General features: G+C 38.0%; 1 protein-coding gene across 27 annotated transcripts in view; it reads left to right on the top strand.

Moving 5' to 3' along the window:
• The window catches only part of RIMS1 (regulating synaptic membrane exocytosis 1), a 303,442-nt gene that overhangs the window by 272,745 nt on the left and 9,838 nt on the right, over positions 1–20,859 (top strand). The window contains exon 1 of one of the 27 annotated variants that reach the window (XM_061460506.1): positions 13,312–13,720. The exons of the other annotated variants lie outside the window; for them this stretch is intronic. The gene's annotated coding sequence lies outside the window, so the exon portion shown is untranslated. Of the gene's footprint in view, positions 1–13,311; positions 13,721–20,859 lie in introns of those variants that run through there. 27 annotated transcript variants of the gene reach the window in all.

The raw sequence follows: 20,859 nt of genomic DNA, 5'->3' as shown, positions 1-20,859 counted from the left end.
AAATAGGAAGAAACATGAATGACATTTTAAAACAAAATGCGGACAGCATCAGATAGAGCATGTGTCAGTTCACGAAACACTTCAGTGTTGCTGAATCTCCCTTATTCTTTTTTCTTTTTCTTTTTTTGTTATTCTAATAAAATATTTAGCTGAAAATTTCACCCAGCTTTACAAAGCCATGTTGAACATTGTTGCCCCATGTAGGAGCTCTGCATTGCAAATAGGTAAGAGTCATGGCAACAGCCACCCTGCGTGCAGCGTGTCTTCTCTCTGAGCACACCTGAAGTACAGTACTAAAAGCAACTCCGTCCTCCAATACTTTCTACAGATCATGAAGGGATCAGCTGTCTGAGACCCAGATAACAACAACATTGCAGGACAGGAGGGGATGTATCATAAACAAGGACAGCCACTGGCCCCATTCCCACGTGCATCTCTGGCAGCATATCTGCTAGGCAGGGCTATTGGCCAGTCCAATGTTGACTTTGCTTCCAAGAAAAGAAGGAGCAGCGGTCTAATGTAAACAGTGTGACAAAGGAGTTTGATCTCTGATTGCATAACTTTTATCGCCCAGAGTCCAATTCATACTTTAGATGGCATATAAATGAAATTAACATAAGTAATAACCAATTTGGCAAGTCTTAAAGTAGAACGAAGATAGAAGAGATGAAAACAAGTACATCGTATTACTTGCTAGTTCAAGCTTGCTTCCTGCCAACCAATCCGATATACAGAGATGGGAAAAAAGGGATTGAGGCACTCAGTGAATTTCTGCTTCTTCAGGACAAAGCAAGGCTCTTCAGTGGCATCCACTTGCACTTCATGTATAAACGCTTCTCATGAGCAGTGTGCGTGTGAATGACTTTCTTCAAAACATACCAGGCATGATTTCTTTTTAAGGAATTTGGTCGGAGACTAGTGAGAATTTAACAGAGGTTTTGTCTTTGAATATGTTTCTTTATTTTTACACTAGATTTTTCTTTTCTTTTGTACATGTACTGGTATTTTAAGTGTTTAAATTAAACTGCAGTGATTTTTAGCCACTCCATTTGACTTGCCACTTTGTTGCATCTGCTAGATTTTCTCCAAATTGTCAAGAAAAGACAAAGGAAAGAAACAGCTCACTAAGTCAGAGAGGTTGGGATCTCTCAGTAATTGTGCCCCTGCTGTCAAAGTGAAAATATTTTTATCAGCTGTGGCATATGTTTACAGTTTCATTAGCATTTTTAACATTATGCCGAATTTTCTATAGTTTGATAAGCATGTGATTTTGAGAGTGTGATGGTAATATGACTTCCAGAAGGGGACCAGTAGTATAAAATGTTGTTTGTTTAAATCTGTATTGATTTCTATTGCATTGTTGGGTGCTATGTATATCAGTTGTTTCACATAACTTACTCTGAGTAAGGCCTGAAAATACTGTGCAATAATGAAGTTAAATTACTGTTTCCTGTTGTACAGACCTCGATATAGTTACTTACTTAGACCATATTGCTCCTATATATCCTCAGGTCTCTGTTGGAAGGTTCATCCCTGAACTTCCTTGCATTTACTAAAATTTGACAATTGTTTAGATTTTTTCATGCTGAAGTCTACAAATATTTAACTGCAGTGTCATAGACTTAAAACATTCAAAGTACTGAAAGAGTAAACTAGAGGGCTATAATTTTTTTTATGATGATCTGTTGTGTATGTCTCTTCATAACTTACCTGAGAATTGCTTTGCAATTACGTAGTATTTGTAAGAGTCCTTGATGCTCACTGACAGACTCTCATTGAGAGTTTATTTCATTTACCAATATAGTCATTTTTCATATTGCAAAAATTGAGTGTCTGATGCCTGATAGCTTCAAAAGTGTTGCTGTACAAGAAATCTTAGAAATGAGATGTTTTTCTTCTGGGAAGCTCTAGGTGTCTGGCAATCCCAGCAGAAATTCCTTGTGTGATGGAAGCTTGACTAGTCAGAATTGCCCACACATTCCTCCTAGCTTCTGAAAAATGCAAGATTGGATATTACTGAAGAAGGAAACCAATCAGAAGAGTCTGTATGAGGAAGCAGTGTGAGATACTGCCTCTTTGCACTCTCAGTGCAGAAGACAAACCGCTTCACTCTTCTTTGAGCATTCTTGCTGCCTCCTCTCCTGTTTCATCATGGCTTACAGCTCCCAAGTGCGGTCAGACAATAAGCATTCAAGAGGTTTAATGCTAAGCGTAGAGGAAGCAGTTGTCTTTCTGCTTTATCTTACATCTGAGATAAGACAAGACAAGACAAGACAAGATAAGATAAGGTAAAATAGAGTGGCTGCCCAAAACAGACACCCAGTTTCTGGTTTTTTGAAGCTTGGATTAACTGGGTAACTTCAGTTTTAAATGGTGCTTGTAAAATACCAGTGTGAAACACTGTTGAAAGTTGGTGGGTTTAATGGTGGCTTTTGTGTCTTTGGGATAAAAATCAGTGTCTTGGGAATCCATTTACTTGTAATGATTTCTCTGATCTCAGAATAGAATTTTGTCAGATTGATGAATTATCTTAGCTCAGGTACATGCAAGTGGATTTGCTGTTTATAAAACAGATTCAAATATCCAAAAAGCTCCCCCAGGGAGCAGTCTCAGCTGTTCTGATTAGCTTTGCTTTTACATGGCTGCTGATGGCTTTATTTATAGCTCTGCTGTTTGATTACATTTGATGATATGAAGTGTTCTCTGTCAGAGTTTGGCCAGACTGTGACACTGAATTAGGTATGGATGTGACCTAAGATTTATGTATAAAAGTAAATCAGTTTTACCCATCACTCTTGCTTTGAAAATTATCCTACTAACCATCTTTTCTCCTGCCTGAGCAACTATTTTCTAGAGTTCATGATCAGGGCAGGGTGAGGGGATTTATTTGACAAGGCTCATCTGCTTTCTTCAGTCTGGGCTCCAAAATGACTAAAATGTTAATGGGGGAAGATGTTCTAGGGGCATTGAAAACAAACTCCAGGGTGTATACACAATGGGGTTGGCTTGGTTTTTGCATACTAAAAGTATTCTGTTGCAATTTAGTGTTAATAGTTAGGAAAGGAATAATTTACCAGGAAAACATTTTGAGGGAGTCAGTTGTCTTCACCTTAGAGGCATATCAGGTTAAGAACCTGATTCTTCTGCCTTGGTGGAGGTACTCCACAGCGATGTGAAGCAATTCAGAGAGGACACACACAGTATCCGATCCAGGAACCAGACTCTTTCTCTGGAGCCTCAGTAATATCCCTTGTGAGGCACAACCACTCCGAGAGCTGGCATGACAGAACCAAGTTGCATTCGTATTGCACTAACTTCTCCTGTGAAAAAGCTCACAAATCTGGCAACAGGCTCATACCACAGCAAGAAGAGAGCTGTCATCTCTGGTATGTGTTGGAACAGGCAATTTTTATGTATTTTATGCAGGGACTACGGATCCAGGTCAGGACTTATCTCTTAACAGATGAAACATTGTCACTGACAAGGGAATCCAGGAGGAAAAGTGACTGAGAAGGTGACATAGAAACTGTGGTGGATTTGAGTAGCAGCTCACAGTTTTACTTTAACAGCACTTATGTAGATGCAAATATAGCTTCATTTATTTTTGTTCAGGCAGCATTTTTATGCTCTGTGCCTGGGTACAGGCTTTTACATTATACTGTGCTTCAAGGGGAGAGACGTGTATGGCCAGCTTGGGAACAATGGCAAGAAATGTGATGGGATCCCAAGTTCCCATATTAGCCAAGGTTCAGGCTCTCCCTGAAGTAATTCTCTGCCTCATAAGTGGTTTCTCTCTTTTGCTCAGTTGATTGCTCAGCATCCATAAGAGCAGCAGGATTTGGTTGCAGATGTAAAACTGTCTAAGGGTTTTCTAAGTGTGTGTGTGAATGCTAATCAAGAGTTACATACATGTCTGTGTCTATTTTATATTTTTTTATTAATTGCTTGCATGAAGGGAGCCATTATTTATATAAAGGACAGTGAGATTGTCAGCCTTGGAAGAAAAGTACTGCATGAAAAGCTTTCAATAAGTTCATTGTTTAATTGTTTTAAATGTGATCAAATCAGAAGAAATAAGGGAAGGCAGTTTTAAGTCTTATGGTCTCCTTAAATATCTTACCTTTTCTGATAAGCAAATGTCATCATCATTACTAACACTATGTAATTGATACAAATCTTTCCAGTCAAACCAAAAATTGAATAACTGTGTGGATGGAAACAAGAGTGAATTGTAATTTTATTGTAACTCTAATTAGCTGTGCTCTTAGCACAACCGTCATGATTCAAGCCTTTCATACTTTGTCATCAGTCAACCAGACTGTGTAATAACAGCATTGTCCTGTGATACCTTGTTTATGATGAAAATGTAAGTACTTTCACTCATTATACTATTCTTTTTTTTTTTTTTTTTTTTAGCATACCATTAACAAGACTATTCCTTTTTTTCTATTATGTGACATTGTCAGTTTCTACAAGCTGGAAATGTGATCTTGCTTTTTGTTTTCAAAAGGCAGTGAGCACAGCAAGTCACAGTGTGCTGCTGTTCATCTAGTGTTGCTTTGTGCTTGGTGCTGGTATGATGAGCTATCTTAGTTTTACTGGGAGGGGAATAACTTTTGAATGTTAATGCTTTTATTCATACTGTGCTTTTTTACTATCATATTAATATTGCTTTTCACATATAATTGCAAATAGTCTGTTGTTGAAAGGGAAAAAATATTTGGACAACATAAATTTTAGTTGAGTTAAAAGTGAGGAGTAGAAACAGTGAGGCAAGTCCAGTGTCCAGCTGGATCAATGATTGGTCCCAAAAGAAGGACTGAATGATGCCAGGTTAGGGTGAAAGATGTGGCATCTCCTGACTTTCTTCTCTTTTATGCTATCTGTGTTTACATGGTACCCATCACTACAGTATTGGCAGTACTTATAACAGAAGCCATGTGCCATGGAGAAGTAGGATCATAGTGTGTTATAAAAGAGCTATGAATTAAATGAAGTTGCAAAATAGAGAAATGAACTCTGATGCTTTACATCGCAGCATTTCTTTTTCACTTAAAGACCTTCCTTCTTCCCACATGCATGCTAATCAGCATGTGACGTACAGAGGTAGTTTCTCTTGCTTCATAAAAAGTTCTCTTTTGTTGGTGGCATATACTTAGTTTTAAGAAATCAGTTGCTGTTAAGAGCTTGGTGCTGAAAAATCTCATTAATTTCCAGACTCAAGAATTTGGTATCTCGGTATGACTGTTCTGTAGGATAAATGGATGACCTTTTGCAGGTTAGTTTTTTCTGTTTGTTGTCCAAAGTTTTCCATCCTGTTCAGAGTTGCAGTAGCAGTATAGCAGTAATTTTGCAATTCCAACTGGAGCAAGAACTGCTATGGCTGCTATGTAAACATGTACTGTTGAACTTCGCTTTGTAGTGCGATTTATTATATACATTCTTTATTTATGTTCTGACTTTTATAGTTCATGTCAGAGCTCTATAATAGTAGCAACAATTCTTTGTTCTTTGCATTCTTGACAGTCATAGACCTTAAAGCATTTTACAAAGGAATGGTAAGTGCCATCGTCCCATTTGAGGAGTGAACTCCAGGACTGGAAGTGACCTACTGAAAGTCTCACAGTCTGCAGAAGAGTCAAGACTTCCAAAAAACTGATGACTGTAATTACTAGATTAAAAATTATTTCTGACTGTAAAGTACCTAGAGGCACGTTATAAGAGATACAGTAATCTCACTGAAATGGTGCTGGAAAGAAGCAGCCCTGAACATCCACAGAGTGTATGTGTGTATGTGTGAGAGCACGTGTGTAATCTTTAGTTAGGAGTATTGTTTTAAGCAGACATTCTGTGGGACCTTAAATGTCCATGTATTAAAGTGTGTAATGTTTACAATGCAAACTAGGACAGTGTTGGCTTTCTTGAAATTTGAATCTATGGCTAAAAGCAATATGTTTGACCCCCACACCGTTTTATAGTAGGACTCACCTCTGTGCTGCTGGGATGTAATGTGGGCTGTGCATACATTCATCCTTGCCTTCATTTAGCATCTTCGTTTCTTGTGTCCTCTTAGTAAGAATGTTTTATTTGGGGGAGTTCAGTTAAATACTCTACCAGGAAGGACTCGCTCTAAAGGTTAATACAATAGATTGTTCTCTGCAGCGTAAAATTAGCTAAATGAGCAAGTAGTGGCACATGATTGCTTGACATATTTTAGTGATATTATTATAAAAGGTATTTTGATCGCAAGCTGAGACAGGACTCACTGTAAGAAAGATCCCTAAAAATCTTTTAATGTGGTGAACTTGATTAACTGTGAAGAAATGCATATGTGAGGAGCTCATTACAAAATTACAAAAAGATTCATCCTTCATGGGTAACCTTGAAAATGTCTGTTTATAGTCACTTTGTGTTGACTGTTCTTTCAGCTCATGTTTTGCACTTCAGAGCGTAACATGGGAACATTTATCTTACTGACAGCACAGTGCTGAACAATCTGTAACAACATCTTTCTATTCAGATTGCTAGTTTTTCTATCAAAATAATAGCTGATCACTGTAATAATTTGTCTTTACAAAATACATCAAAATACTGTGGTTATCTCCCTTGCTGAATACAAAGATGGCATGGTAAGACATCACTTATGAATACCAGGTGTTCTCCTTTCCCTTTGTTATTCTGATGAAAAGCAGACCAGAATTTCACCCTGATACTCGGTTGGTGCTTTATTTATTATTGTGGTGTTGGGATTAATAGAACAGAACATACTATAAACTCATGGATTGTGAGTTATATTAAACACATAACAGTATCTTCTATTAATTATATCACACTAACTAGGTAATTGTAATTATTTCAAATTTACAGGCACCATTGTGCCAGACCAGGATTTTGTGGGAAAGTTGACTTTGGTTTCTAAAGTGTGTTATTTTCCTCACGGTTGAAATACTGTTGTAATACAATTACATGTTGTAATATTGTCACATTACAAACATATTGGAAGCTTTATTTAAATACGATGCATTAAGTACCCAGAGGTCCAGGCCGATGTATGTTTCACAGGGAATAGTCACATGGAGATCTACATATGATGAACTTGGCCCTTGGTGAAAATTCTGTAGGCATTTGTGCATAAGTTTAAGACACAGTCATCAGTGTCTTAAGACACAAAAAACTACTTCTTCCAGATACAGAGGAAAGGAAGGATTTACTAGGACCATGCACTTTAGATTTGTTTTAAATTACCCATGCTTTTATATTTAGTTTGATAAAGTGAGTGAGCCCGTATAGCCCAAAGTTCCTCTGAAGATGACAGAAAAATGTATAGTAAAGTTAAAGCCTTTGAAAAAGTTTTGGTCTTCATTGTACACGTTCCTCTTTCCCAACTCGGCATAAACATAGTGCAATCTTCAGAGAAAGACCACCACTCAATGATTGTGTCCAATCAGGGGTTAGAAAGATTGCTTTTACTTAAAAATTCTGGTGGAAGAAAACATGAATTATTCTAAGAACTTTTCCAACTACATACTGGAAGCTCTTGACTTGAGAGAAATGCTTTCAATTTTCCTCTAGAACATGGGAGTTTTTTATTATTGTTAAAAATTAAATACATGCCTTTAAAGGTAAGGAAAATAGATGTTGTGAATATAGCTGTTATTTTGGAAACTGTAGGCAATTTGGCACATTGTAAGAAAAAAATTAAAAGTAAAATAATTTTTAGGTCTGAGTCATCTTTCGGTGATATTGGCTCCTCTTGCCACTGAAACACGCATCAAAACACTTCAAAAGAAACTGGGGATTGTTTTCATTACATATCTTCAGTGCTGCATCACTAATGGATAGGATAAATCCTTTGATTGCAGTCTCCTTTTCAAAAATAACCTCTTTCTAATACCTGACATATTATTTTTGATATATTTTATAGTCTAAAAATGGTGTGTTTAATAGCATACAATTATTATTATTTAAAGGCTCTGAAATATTATACTATGTATGTTACTTAAGCTTATTCAAAGCTGCTTCTACATCATTTCTTATTCTGGCAGTAGCTGTATCATTTAACATGTCATATTATTTTATTTTGTGATATTTGCATGCTCTTGATATCATCTTTCATTATGATTTTATTAGAAGCTGAGTACAGCAACCTGTACTCAGTATGAGCTAACCTCTCACACTGTGAACATACCCCCAAAAAACCCACTCTCATTAATAATCATAGTAATCCTGAGCAGCAAATAGGGCTTTATCTGTCAGTTCCAAGAAAAAATACTGTGTGAAATAATACCTGCCAATTAGCTAGTATTATTATGTCCATCCAGTCTTTACTTTCTGTAGAGGCTAGTAATATCAGTTTTATATAAATGAGGTAGGGTTTATGCACATTTTATTGTGTGTTGTTTTCTCTCCAATTTCTGTCATGTTAGGTTCTGTTGTACTTACGGAGTTTTAAAATCTGATACGCTATAGAGGCTATAATAACAAAATTGCATGTTTCCACAAACTATTTCATTTCAGAGCAAGATCATGAACTTAATTTTTACCTTCTGTGATTTTGATTTATATTGTATATAGCAATCTTTATTTCTGTGGATATCTTGTGTTTAATCCTTATTTTGACAATATCTTACCTGCATAGAATTTACGTGTCTTATTTCTGCCTACTGTTTAACTCGCCATTACTATTTATATAGCAACCTGTACTCAGTAACAGCTAAGCTCTCACACTGTGAACACACCCAAAAAGCACTCTCATTAATGATCATAGTAATCCTGAGCAACAAATAGAGCTTTATCTGTCAGTTCCAAGAAAAAAATACTATCTGGAATTGTGTAATATACAGATAATAGGAGATTAGTGCATCTGTTCTAAAGAGCCTGACCTCCAGACCATTAGCTCTACAAGATTCAAGCACCATGGTGTAATCCTGCTATGAAAGGCAAGTTTGTTTTACTTTTGTATTTTATGATCTTCATCCATGAGCTAATATATATTGAAATCCCTGGAAATAGTGTTACTGCTTGGCTTGAGTTATTCTGTGCTAAGATGGAGACTAAAATTACTGTAAAAGGCAAGTTCTGTTTTACTGACAGTAAACCTAGGACCATGAAAATAAGGTTTGCTTACCATATTTTCGTTTTCTGCCATGTACTCTGGGGAACCATATTTCTATATGCTATCTGCAAGTAAATTTAGATTTCAAAATTGGTGGTTCAGACTGTCTGATTGATTATTGTAGATATTCACATTTGGTTTTATGCTGTGGATTTGAAAGTTGCCCTTCATACTGAGCTGTTCAGTTTCCTGCTGCTCCTTCTCATTTTCTTTGGTGCCAGTATTCACATGCAATTCTTGTTGTCCACTTTATTTTAAAATGGTTGTCATCTCTTCATCTGTTACAGGTTTGTCAGTGCCTTCTGTATCAAACAGCAAGAAAGGTTAATGCTCAATCTTAACCTCTGCTTTTGTATAATATAGAGAGGGGAAACTGGCCTGCTAAATAGTTCAGAAGTACTGGAATGAGCTTCATATTATACTGTAATGTCTTTTATTGGCATACATTGAGCAACATTTGCAGATATCATATTAGTTCAAGACAAGTGCATTTGATCATTAAACTTACTAATATGCTTGCACCATTGCATTAAAATTGTAGTTCAAGTGACCCTGTATTTTAGTTGGCATAGCAGTTTAGAAGTGTTTTCACTTCAGAAATAAGTAGAAATTTGGGAGGGAGATGTTCTTTTCCATAGAGAGAGGCTCTATTAGCACCATTTCGTTTTCTTTTTCCATCTCATCCTGCCTTGTATTTGAAAGGGCTTTAAAATTTGGTAAACACTGACTGTCTGCTTACTTTCATTGGCGCTATTTCAGATGCTCTCAAAGATTAATTTTTAACATATGGCTAATTCTCCCTTTTGCTTTTATTTTTCTTAGCTTTTTATCATGTTTGTTACAGACTAATTATATGAGAAATCTATTATCAATCAAGCCAAGAGTGGCAATAAAAAAATATTGCTTTGTAATTAAATTTAGCATAATTTACCAGTTTAAACACAGAACAACTCTTCCTGTATCGGTATCCTTTCTACGTGGTGTCTGTTGACTGTTGTCTTATCTCCTTTGCCTTTGAGAAAGGCAAGTGCTTCCTTGCTAGGCAAGGTCTGCAACCCAGAAAGGAGACCTGAGGAGAATAAGAAATGGACAGCCATAAGAACCTGCAAAAATAGCCTGGATTCATTTTTAATAGCGCAAGGCATGCTGTTATCAGAAATCCTACTATCTCACGTCTCTCCTTACTTTGCCTATTAATCAAACCACTACGGATGCTGCGGCAATTTTTTGTGCTAGTGTGTTCTGTGGCCCTTATGTCTTTCCAATAGAGTTTTCCTCACTGTCTATTTGATAATGGACATAAACGAGCAATACTGTGTGCAGAGTTATGCCAGAGGATTCATTTGGGAAGTCTGGCTGAACGATCTGTCTCTAAACTGAGCTTTTGTATACCATTGTCCACTTTCAATAATATAAACACAAAAGGAACAATTATATCTTAGAGTTACGCAGTGTTTATCTAGCTCAGATCCACTGCCCAAGTCCGTACGTGTTTTTACATACTGACTGCTGTAACTGAAAGAAACCAGTTTGAATTTAATGCCACAAACAGCTGTTTTAAAGCAGAAGCGTTCAGTGACTCACATTACTTACCTGCCTTCACTACTACTGTGAATAAAAAGCTGATTAAAAAAGATAAATTTTGCACCAGTGGATTTGAACTCTAGCTGACTGAACAAGGAGCCTCTCCTGAGTTTTTTAGCCTCCCTTCTGGCAGCTGTTAGCTGGGCTGACCTCAAATGCGGGAGGGAGGTCTGTATGTCATTGCAGTGTAGCTGGCTTGGGACTTTACTGTATAGTCATATTTTAAAAGAAACTTGTAAGTGGAGCACACCTTAGCACAAGCACTTTGGCTGAAGAAGAGCATGATTGCATTTTACTGCAGCTGAAACTTCAGTGGGATCACCGGTGGCGATACAAGGTACAGCTGTGCTAACAAGGCTGTAAAAACAACATGTGGATTTGTGTTTAGCAATGTAGAAAGTTTAATGAAAGTTTGTCTTAGGGTCTGGTACTTTGGAGGTTGCCCGGAAAAACTTACTCTGGAGAGAGGCTGACCCTAATATTTCAAGACGCATTGGAGCTCAGATTCCCTCTTCCTGCAGTAATGGAACTGTTACACATCCAGCAGAACAGGTCAGACAGTTTGTGCTGGTTTTGGCTGGGGCAAATTTTCTTCACAGTAGGTGGTATGGGGCTGTGTTTTGGATTTGTGCTGAAAACAGTGTTCATAACATGGGGATGTTTTAGCTATTGCTGAGCAGTGCTTACACAGAGTCATGGCCTTTTCTGCTTCTCACCTCACCGCACCAGCGAGTAGGCTGTGGGTGCACAAGAAGTTGGGAGGCAACACAGCTGGGACAGCTGACCCCAGCTGACTCGAGGGAGCATCATGTCATATCATATGGCATCATGCTCAGCATATAAAACTGGGGAAGAAAAAGGAAGGGGGATTGTTTGGATTGGCATTGGTCTCCCCAGGTAACTGCTGGGTATGATGGAGCCCTCCTCTCCTGGAGATGGCTGAACATCTTCCTGCCGATGGGAAGTGGTGGATGAACTCCTTGTTTTGCTTTGCTTGTGCACGTGGCTTTTGCTTTGCTTTCCCTGTTAAACAGTCTTTATCTCAACTCGTGAGTTTTCTCACTTTTACCCTTCTCATTCTCTCCCCCATTGCACTGGGAGGGGATCAACTGAGCGGCTCTGTGGGGCTTAGGTTGCTGGCTGGGGTTGAACTATGACACAGTTATAATTCTAGAAAGGGGTTTTGATCATACAAATAAGAAATATAAGGAGCTTTTTTCTCCTGGGACCAGAAGAAGAAATGAGCATAAAGGAAGAAAGGCTGTGACCAAACTGGGGGCCTTCTGGGAGCCTGTGGTGTGAAAGCCTTCTCTCCATGGGTTTTTTTATACAAACTTTAAACTTGTGTTGAGTTTCCCCAAGCAAGAGCCTTGGGGCATAGGGAGGGAACTTCTGTACACTTGACATAAGTGCAGCAATGTAAAACTGCTCAGTGTGGCAGGCTGGTCTAGGAGCCTTTGCCATGCACATACTGAAGGAGTATCTCAGGTGGGTGACATGCACACATTAGCAACTACCAACATCATCATTTCATTATTTCCATGGCACTGTACTTATCTTTGGAATGAAAATCTTTCCATTTATTTGTATGATTGAATTGCATATCATACAACTACGTGTTTTTCAAAAAGGTGGTAAGCCACCTTCTATGTGGTGTTCTGAGCATCATTTCTAAATGCTTACTGCAGAGCAAGACGATACAAATTACTTTAACCATTGCATTACATAAGAAACCTGGGCCTGTGCAACGAATATAGGCAGGCATTTCTGCAGAGGTGTGATATGAGATATGCTGCATCCCTGCTGCAGAGGATTTTGAATTTGTTAGTCACCTATACAGTATTTGCAATCATAAATCCTGTTACATGTTTATTAGCTGGAACATGCAATATAATTTGTGATATTTTTCTCGTTAATCATTTTACACTAAATAATCAAAACTTCCCTATAACTCAAAGATCCACTGGGGAGAAATTTATTGCATGCATGTTTTTCATTTTTCACCCTATTATCATTCTCCTTGAAATAGTTTTCTTTTTTTTCATTTGACGAATGCAAAGTCATTTCTGCTCCCCTTTCTATCTTTAATCAATCTGATACCCAGTTTACCATGTACATTATGTTGGGGACCTCCTTTATTTGTAAAAGAGACTGAAGGAGCCTCAGTCCCTACAGTGCTTGAATGCCAAGTTGAAAAGATGTGTCAAATTAATTGATTCTGAACTGTAGCAAGAGGAAAGCGTATTACTTTTTCAGAATAGAGTATTAGGAAAACTGACCGATTTGACATGGAAATAACCACATGGTAAAGTCTCTTTCCTCAGAATGAAGTTTAAAGATGAAAAGAGTAATTGAAACATTGTGTTCACAGAATGCACATGGGCTTTCAGAAACAATGAAACTTTGATGTGTTCCAGTCCGTCCAAGACAGTAACATCATTAAGACTTTTCTGAAACACAACTGTTTAATGCTAATTTCATTTCATTCAAGTGCTTTCTCAGCTTTGAAATCATTCAGGTGATTTTGTACCAAAATTCATGACGAATGAGTCAAAATCACCCAGATAGAGAAATGTGTTTCTGGGTTTATCTTATTCTCCTCATCCATTTCAGAACAGCAGTGTTAAAAGAATGCATCAGCCAAGGTTGCCAAGAATATTTTGTGCTCTTCTCTACTTGCACATCACCAGAAAATACACTGCTGACTGAATTTTTTAACCTTTCAGCAATATACTATGAAGTGCTAGCTGGCAGGTAACTCAGTACTCTTTTCACTGCAAGGCCCTATAATGTAATCACAGTTGTAAAAGGAATTTGTGAGTGAAGCAACTTGATCATTCCTCACAGTGCTGCAGTGCCAAGTGGTTACAGGAGAACAAGTGAGAGGCAGCGCCAGGACCCCAGAGATTTATTCTTACCAGAAGGAGCACAAGATATTTAAACAAAGGTGAAGCTGCTGTAGTGCCGTCTGCTTGCTAAGGATTATAACGTAGATGATGTTTAATTTTGCTTAAACTAGAGGTGAGTCTACATTTTCTGTGTGTTACTGTGATAAGCCTACTTATTAGTCTGATTTAGCAGTGTGTGTGAGTCTGGGGATATAACTTTGCAGTGCCACAGTCACTAAGGAAAAACCTGTGTATCACTGTGATACTTCACTGATCTGATACCCTAGAAATGATCTCTACAGCCAGGTTAGTAATGTTTTTAAAGGGAAATGTAATACCCACGTAGGAGGTGCTGGTAGTGGTGAAATAAAACTTGAGGGGCTTGAAAGTTGCAGTCCGAATAAATCAGATTACAGAAAAGGTGCATTATATTCAGATAAATTCACAGGATGGTAATTGTCGTGAAACAAAGGAGGGGACTGTTTCTGGAGCTCCTCATTAGTGTGCTGCGCTCTTATATTAGGGTGGTTGTTCAGAAACTTTTCAGCTGTACAAAAAGGCATAGAACTATTTACTAGAAGATGCTTTGGCACCAGTAGTTTTGGCAGTTTCAATTTACAGTTTTTATGGAAATTATTATTATACAAATTAGACTTTGTGTTGCCATTATGTGTATCACATAATTCTCAGGAAAGTTTTGGAAGAAATAGCAACAGTAAGGGTTTTTTCATTAGTGATGTCTTAGAAATTGTCTTATTTGTGATATCATCTTGTATAAACATTGTCTTTCAGTAATCATACTGTTATTTTATGCTTTTGATAACAGATACTGAAGTATTTCTATGATTCTATGATTCTGTTTGTAGTTGTGAAGACTCTAATAGTCTCAAATCTACTAAAATGATAATGTCTGCTTAGAACCAAAAACCACATCATGCAGTTATTAGAATATATTTGAATTCTTAAAGAAATGAAATACTCGTTTAGTTTACCTAAAGAATTTCTTCTACTTTCTTCTGCATTACAGTTTTGTTTTCCCCTCCTATATTAACTAGCAGCTGTGTCCCAACACCCTTTCAGCGGACAAATGTTATCTCTGTACCATATGTCAGTTCTCTTCCAAGGGCTCCTCGTAGTAAGCAGTGTTGCAATACAGGGCTGTGTTTTGCTGTAAAAATGTTACTGTTGAAGGGCAAACAGCTCTTCTGAGCTTCTTATTTCATTCTGTTTCACTTTCTCCTCCAGTCTAACAAAGTCAAGAGTGTATGAGAAAGTGAGTGCTTGAAATTCTATAAACTGTTTATATAGTAAATAATTTGTTGGAAACATGACTGCTCTGTTACTAATTGAATTTCACTGAAATAGGCTTTAAGCATTGAAGAACTAGGCATGTATACCTATTATCAGTTTCATTGCCATATTCTGCTTTTGTATACCTCTGTGCATATGTATGAACAAGGTAATTAAGATGCTGTTATTTCTGTATGTTTATAAAATGTGTTTGGTGCAATCCTAGTAGCAAAACTCATTACCATACATCATCTGTGATTGCCTTATTTTGGCTGACAGATAGTGGCTCATTTCACTTCATTGCAAGTATGTGTACAAAACTATTAATATAAAAGTCTTTGGACAAAAAATACTAGTAGTTTCAGAAGCTGTAACTGAACTCTTTCTAGCCAGATACCATTGTTTTTCTTTAAGATAGATATGTCTTGGTTAGAAATGGAGTTTCTTCCCTGAGATGGGAAAAATCATACTTATCAGGATAACCATACAAAACCGCATGCTTATTTTTAGAGTTTTGGTTTGGTTTGGGGTTTTTGTTGGAGTATTTGGTTTTTTTTCAGTAAATATGCCTAAGACCATATTTTCTTGAGATAAGCTTTGTAAAAGCAGTTTCTCAAAGTTCTGAGTACATTGTCAGGTAATAAATAATGGCCTTGTTTACTTCTGTTTTGAGCATGGACTTTAAGCAGTGCCTGTCATTTATTCTCAATGTATTATTTCAGCTTCACTGGAGTCAGTAGGAGCTGTTGGATAAGTTACTTTCTTTTGAAATCTAAGTACAAACTGTTTAGAGCTTGAGTTTTACAGGTTTCCTTTTCTGTGTATAAAACGATCACAAGCTAAGCTTCTGTGGTACACTGGCTAAAAAGCCATCAAAGCATTAATATAAGCGTTAACAGCATTTCAGTGAAGCTTCCTTTTGTAAGGGTTGGTGCTTTTTGTTCCTTTGTCTCTAAATATGTCAGAAAAAAACCCGTATATATTGATGGGCTAAACGCATTATCTTTTTTCATTAACTGAAAATATTGGGAATGAAATTGGCTTGCCAGCTGAATATGACTCCATGTAGTTGTGAGATACAGTTTCTTCCAAACTCCTTATTAAAAAGATACATCTTGATAAATTATCCCAGCTGAAAAGGTGAATATTCTTTCTAGAAGATTTTGTTGCTTGTAAACCATGACAAATAGTATAAATGTTAGTTGTGGATTTGTTTCAATTAATAGAAGTGGGAAGAAGTACATGATGGTTTATATTTGGATTTGAAACCTCTGGATCTAACACCACAGAATATAAACAGCATTCTCCTTTCTTTGAATATATTCTCTGATAGTTGGAAGAAACATTTAAAAGACCATATTGCAATATTTCAGATGTCTTTTTATAAACAGCGTATTCAAGAGAGTGTAGCAGAATGTACAGAATGTAAAATACAGTGGAGTATTGCAGGATATAAAGTCCAGGAATAATTTCTATTTAAATGTCATGTTTCTTACTATTTATCTTATGTCCATAGTCACTATGTACTTTAAAACATTGTGATCAATCTACTGCTGAGGTCATCTGAGAGATGTACACATGTAAAAGAACAAATGCTCTTTCAATTATTTCTTCTTTTTTTTTTTTCTCTATTTTAGGACTGTAAGCCACAGGGCACTTTGTCAATTCATGTGTAAATATATTTTGTTGCTGTTTAAAAGTGCTGCATGCAGAGTGAGTGGGATGCTGCAGAACTTGTAACTCAGCAGGTCTCCAAGAGCTAAATTTGGGATTGTAAAATCAGTAACACGTCAGAAAGGACCAGAAGGAAATCACAGAATCATATGTGCCCCTTGGCTTTGCTTTTCATAGTTCTTTGCAGGGTGACCCTTTCTGTTTCAGTTGGCATAATCTTGGTGGTGTCTCACACAGTCCGTATGCAAACCAACAGTATGGTCACAGTCCTGCCAGGTTTCAGTCAGAGCTGGCTTGGATCTATAGTCCTTGTAGGCTTTCTTTGGATGCATGAGCATGCATGAGCATGTATCGTGAATAATTTGCCCTTGAGTCATGCGATGACATTGAATATTAGTACCCCTCTTACCCCTTTCATTAGTGGATTTAGCAGTAGTGTATGCACTGTTCTCTGGAGCATTCTTTTGACCCAGTCACGAATTTTCCATGCTACATACCCAGGTGCTGCACGTGTATAAACTTGCTCCTTTTTTTTGGCACTAACCAACTAGAGACCCCCAGGCATGAGTCTGGACAGTCCTCAAGGCACCTCTCCCTATAGGCAGTATGTAGCAGACCATGTCAGGATTGTCATCTTCCACCCTACAGAAGCCTCTAACACTGTTCTATTGACTAAGCTGCTGATCTTGTGTCCTTGCATGCTCTTGTATATCCCCTAGCCTTGTCCTATGGCATGTAATACACACCTTGGCATCACAGGATAAAAGCTTTACTCCAGCAGGTCATGGCACAGCCCGTCCTGTTATTTCAGACTTACTTAACAAAAGCAAAATGCAGTAATTGCCTCCAGGCACCACATGGAGCCCAGGGGAGAAGCCAGGTCAATGGTGATGTCCTGTGCAGTCATGTCTTTGCTAAGGGCAGTTATGGATACAAGTAATTTTGGGCCATTGTCCTCTCTGAATTGGATGCCCTTAGAAATGTAAAGCTAGCCTTGAGTTATCTCTAGTAGGCCGTCTCAGTTCCATAGACACTGTCACTGACCTTTTCTTGCTAATATAATTCAGTTGTCAATAGCATTTTGCTCCTGGATGCTATACTTGAAGGTGATAGGATGCACAGAAATTGGCGACACATCAACTACGTTGATATCTTGTACAAATGTAAAATAGTGCATACACTAACAAGCCTTCTTTTTGCTCTTCATCATTACTTAGATAAGGACCTCCATTAATATACAGAGAACATTTTGTTTCCTGAGAAAAACAAAATCAGTAACCAGTTTCTTGTCAGACCAAGAAGCAGTCACTATAGGCTATTACAAGTAGACTGAAACAGTGCATTGCACACTGTCATCTGTGTGTTGTAGCAGGAGTGCCGCTTAACAGAAACAAGTGCTGTTGGTGAGCTGCAAAATGCTTATAAGCTGTGCATATTATAAAATTTAACTGTACACATCAAACTAATAAAAATCAGGATGAGGACCCAATATTCTCCAGAAGATATCCAGGCAAGAGTAGAAATTCTTCTCACTGTATCATAGCATAGATATTGAGCTTAAGAACTTGTACTGTCCATATAAAGACAGCATTCCAAAGGTATATACACAACTGCTAGATTGAAAGTAATACAAAATGAAAACTTTTTTATTAAAACGAAACAAAAACAACAACAACAACAAAACAAACAAACAACATTATCAAGAGCAGGAGGAACACTGGTAATTGTTTGAATCATGTGTTTCATTGTGCAGTCGAGCAGGACTGGAAGTTGTACCCCAGAGAGAGTTCATGTTTCTGAAGCACCTTTAGAAATAACAGCAGTTCCCAGCTCAGCTGCATGCTAAGCACCTTCCTCCCTTTGCAGAATTTGGTTTTCCTGAGAAGCTTACAGGAGTACACCAACAAGATACACTGTTCTCATTGCTTTTTGTGCTATAAGTGGACAAAAATATGATATGCGTAAATGACCAAGGTTAAAACTTCCAAAAGGTTAAAACTGTGCAATATGTGTTTCGGTTGTTACTCATGGGCAAAAGCAATTTCCTTTACTCCATAAAACTCCTCATGTATTTTACCATTCTGTTGGGCTACTTTATGTTATTATTCTGATTGTACTGCAGGGTTACTTTGAGTTACTTTTATGTTATGATTCTGATTGTACTCCAGAATATTAAAACTGAGTCTATAAAGTGAAATATTCAGGAGGACTGTTTACCCCAGGAAATATTACGGATGTTACTTTCAGTTAGAAGAGGAGACAAAAGAATTTTTTTTAATCTTTAACCTGAAAAAAGAAAAGTTGATGAGAAATAAAGAAATGGAATCCAGTGCAGTAAGACGGAGAGCAGTGACTGGAAAAGTATTTGGAAAAACAGTCTGTTTTTTGCAGCACAGCAAGACACGGTTGTGGACTTGGTTATGTTCATGCATGAGGATTCCTACTTTGTGGTCTGTGCATTTAAAACCTGTGGAGCAGAGAAGTATGTTCAAGCTGCAATATGGATGTTATCTCTGATAGTATAAAATTACTCTTTTGGGAAAAAAAAACAACCAAAACACTTGCTATTTTCAATCTTTACAGTGGCTTAGAGCAAAAATATTGATTTCTGTAATTTATTTTTTTTTACAGTGATTATTTCTATGACTGTTTTCTTCATTATGCCTTCCCAACAGCCTGGCTCTAGTCCATAAATTTCAGCACACACCATGTTTCCCTGGAGGTCCAGTTTGTGTAAAGGTCATGATGATCTTGTGGCTACCTTTAGCGCCTCATCACTCCTACCTCCTGAGCCATGAATACTCACAGGCAACCCTATTCAGCTACCCACATGTCAAGCTCTACCATATTATATCCTTCCGGTCATGCTGCCTGATCTGGCTGGCTCCAGAAAAGGCAATAGGAGGTAAACCACGTACTCTTACCTGCTTTGTAGGAGCAGATGGAAACAGAGACACTTTTAGGCAGGTCTCAGCAAGAGAGGCACAAAACAATATGGGTGACGAATGCTTAGCTACTGAAAATGAGAGAATCCTAATTTATTGTAGGGCTGTGCATGTGGGTTATACTTCCTAGGCTGAATTTTGATTCATTTTTGATGCTCAGCTCACTTTTGAGGGTTGGTATGATGGACACATGGTCTATTTTTAAAGATAAAGCTCAGATCCAAAATGCAGCATTTCACTTCTACAGAGTCACCAACTTTCCAGCAAATACCATCCCACAGTCACCTGCACTGCCTAGGGAGTGGTCTGCCTGGTGCACCTTGTCTAGCCTCTTTTACCTTGCATTTAGCAGCACTGAATAATGTGTTTTCAGCTGACCAAGGACCAGGAGTTTGGATGAGCTGCAGTGGCCTACAAGGGAACCTCCAAGCTGCTGGACTCAGAAGGGGTAAAGGATCTGTGGAAGTAGCTGATTTCTTCCACTCATAGGCATTTGTTTCCCTGCTTCTGGGTGGCCATGGATAGAGTCCCTGGTCCAAGAAGCTTAAGAAGAAAACCACAGCCCCTTTTGTGCTGGTGATGTCTCCTCTAAGCCCAATATATGAATTCTTTCTTTCTCAGTTTGGCCATGTTTGCCGTGTCTATGCTAGCACCAAAGAGGTTACTGTGGTAACTCACGGGAGGGAAGAAGCTCTCTGGTGTGATTTCTCCTTGCCCTCTACCAGCTCTGCAGACCCAGACAGCAAGGGCCAGCTGTTCTCCACAGCATGTTGGAATACCCTGAGCAAAGGATAGGCTGTGCAGGGACTATCAAAGCTTAAATTTCATGTGAAGAAAGATCGAGATCTGTCAGCTTCAAGCATCAGCGTTGTTCATGTGAAACAGGAAGGTAAGAAATTTTTCAGGGCACTTCAGTCTCCACAGGAGGTGGTGGTGGAAGAAACTTGTACCTTTTCAGATGCTGCCCTGCGCAGGCTGTGAAAAGGAAGTGCAAGACTTTGCAGACAGCAAATGAAGGAGCATGTAAATGAAGGGGCAAATGCAGGAGAACGTTTTTGTATGCACTTAGGTGAAGCTTTGTAAACCTATTACTTCCTGAGAGAAAGTAATGTTACCCATTGAACAATAACTGAACTGATAACAAGATAGAGTTTGAAGTCAACACATGCTATTATGTCACATAGAGCCTTCACTGGAAGTATTTAGTTAAGGATCTTTGAGAACAATTATTACCATTGGAAGCATAATGTTTGCCATGTGACAGCAGAACTCATTCTAGGTCAGCTATTGCACCTTGAGCTCATAACCACCCCTGTAAAGAACTGGAAGCTCTCCTGGCTCAACGGAAAAACAAAACCTCCCA

The sequence above is a fragment of the Pezoporus flaviventris genome, unplaced genomic scaffold (assembly GCF_033815535.1).
Source record: "Pezoporus flaviventris isolate CSIRO_AGI_PZ_B2104156 unplaced genomic scaffold, CSIRO_AGI_Pfla_v1 ptg000031l, whole genome shotgun sequence".
NCBI lineage: Eukaryota > Metazoa > Chordata > Aves > Psittaciformes > Psittacidae > Pezoporus > Pezoporus flaviventris.
Note: the sequence above shows the minus strand (reverse complement) of the source record. Positions and strands in the feature narration are given on the sequence as shown.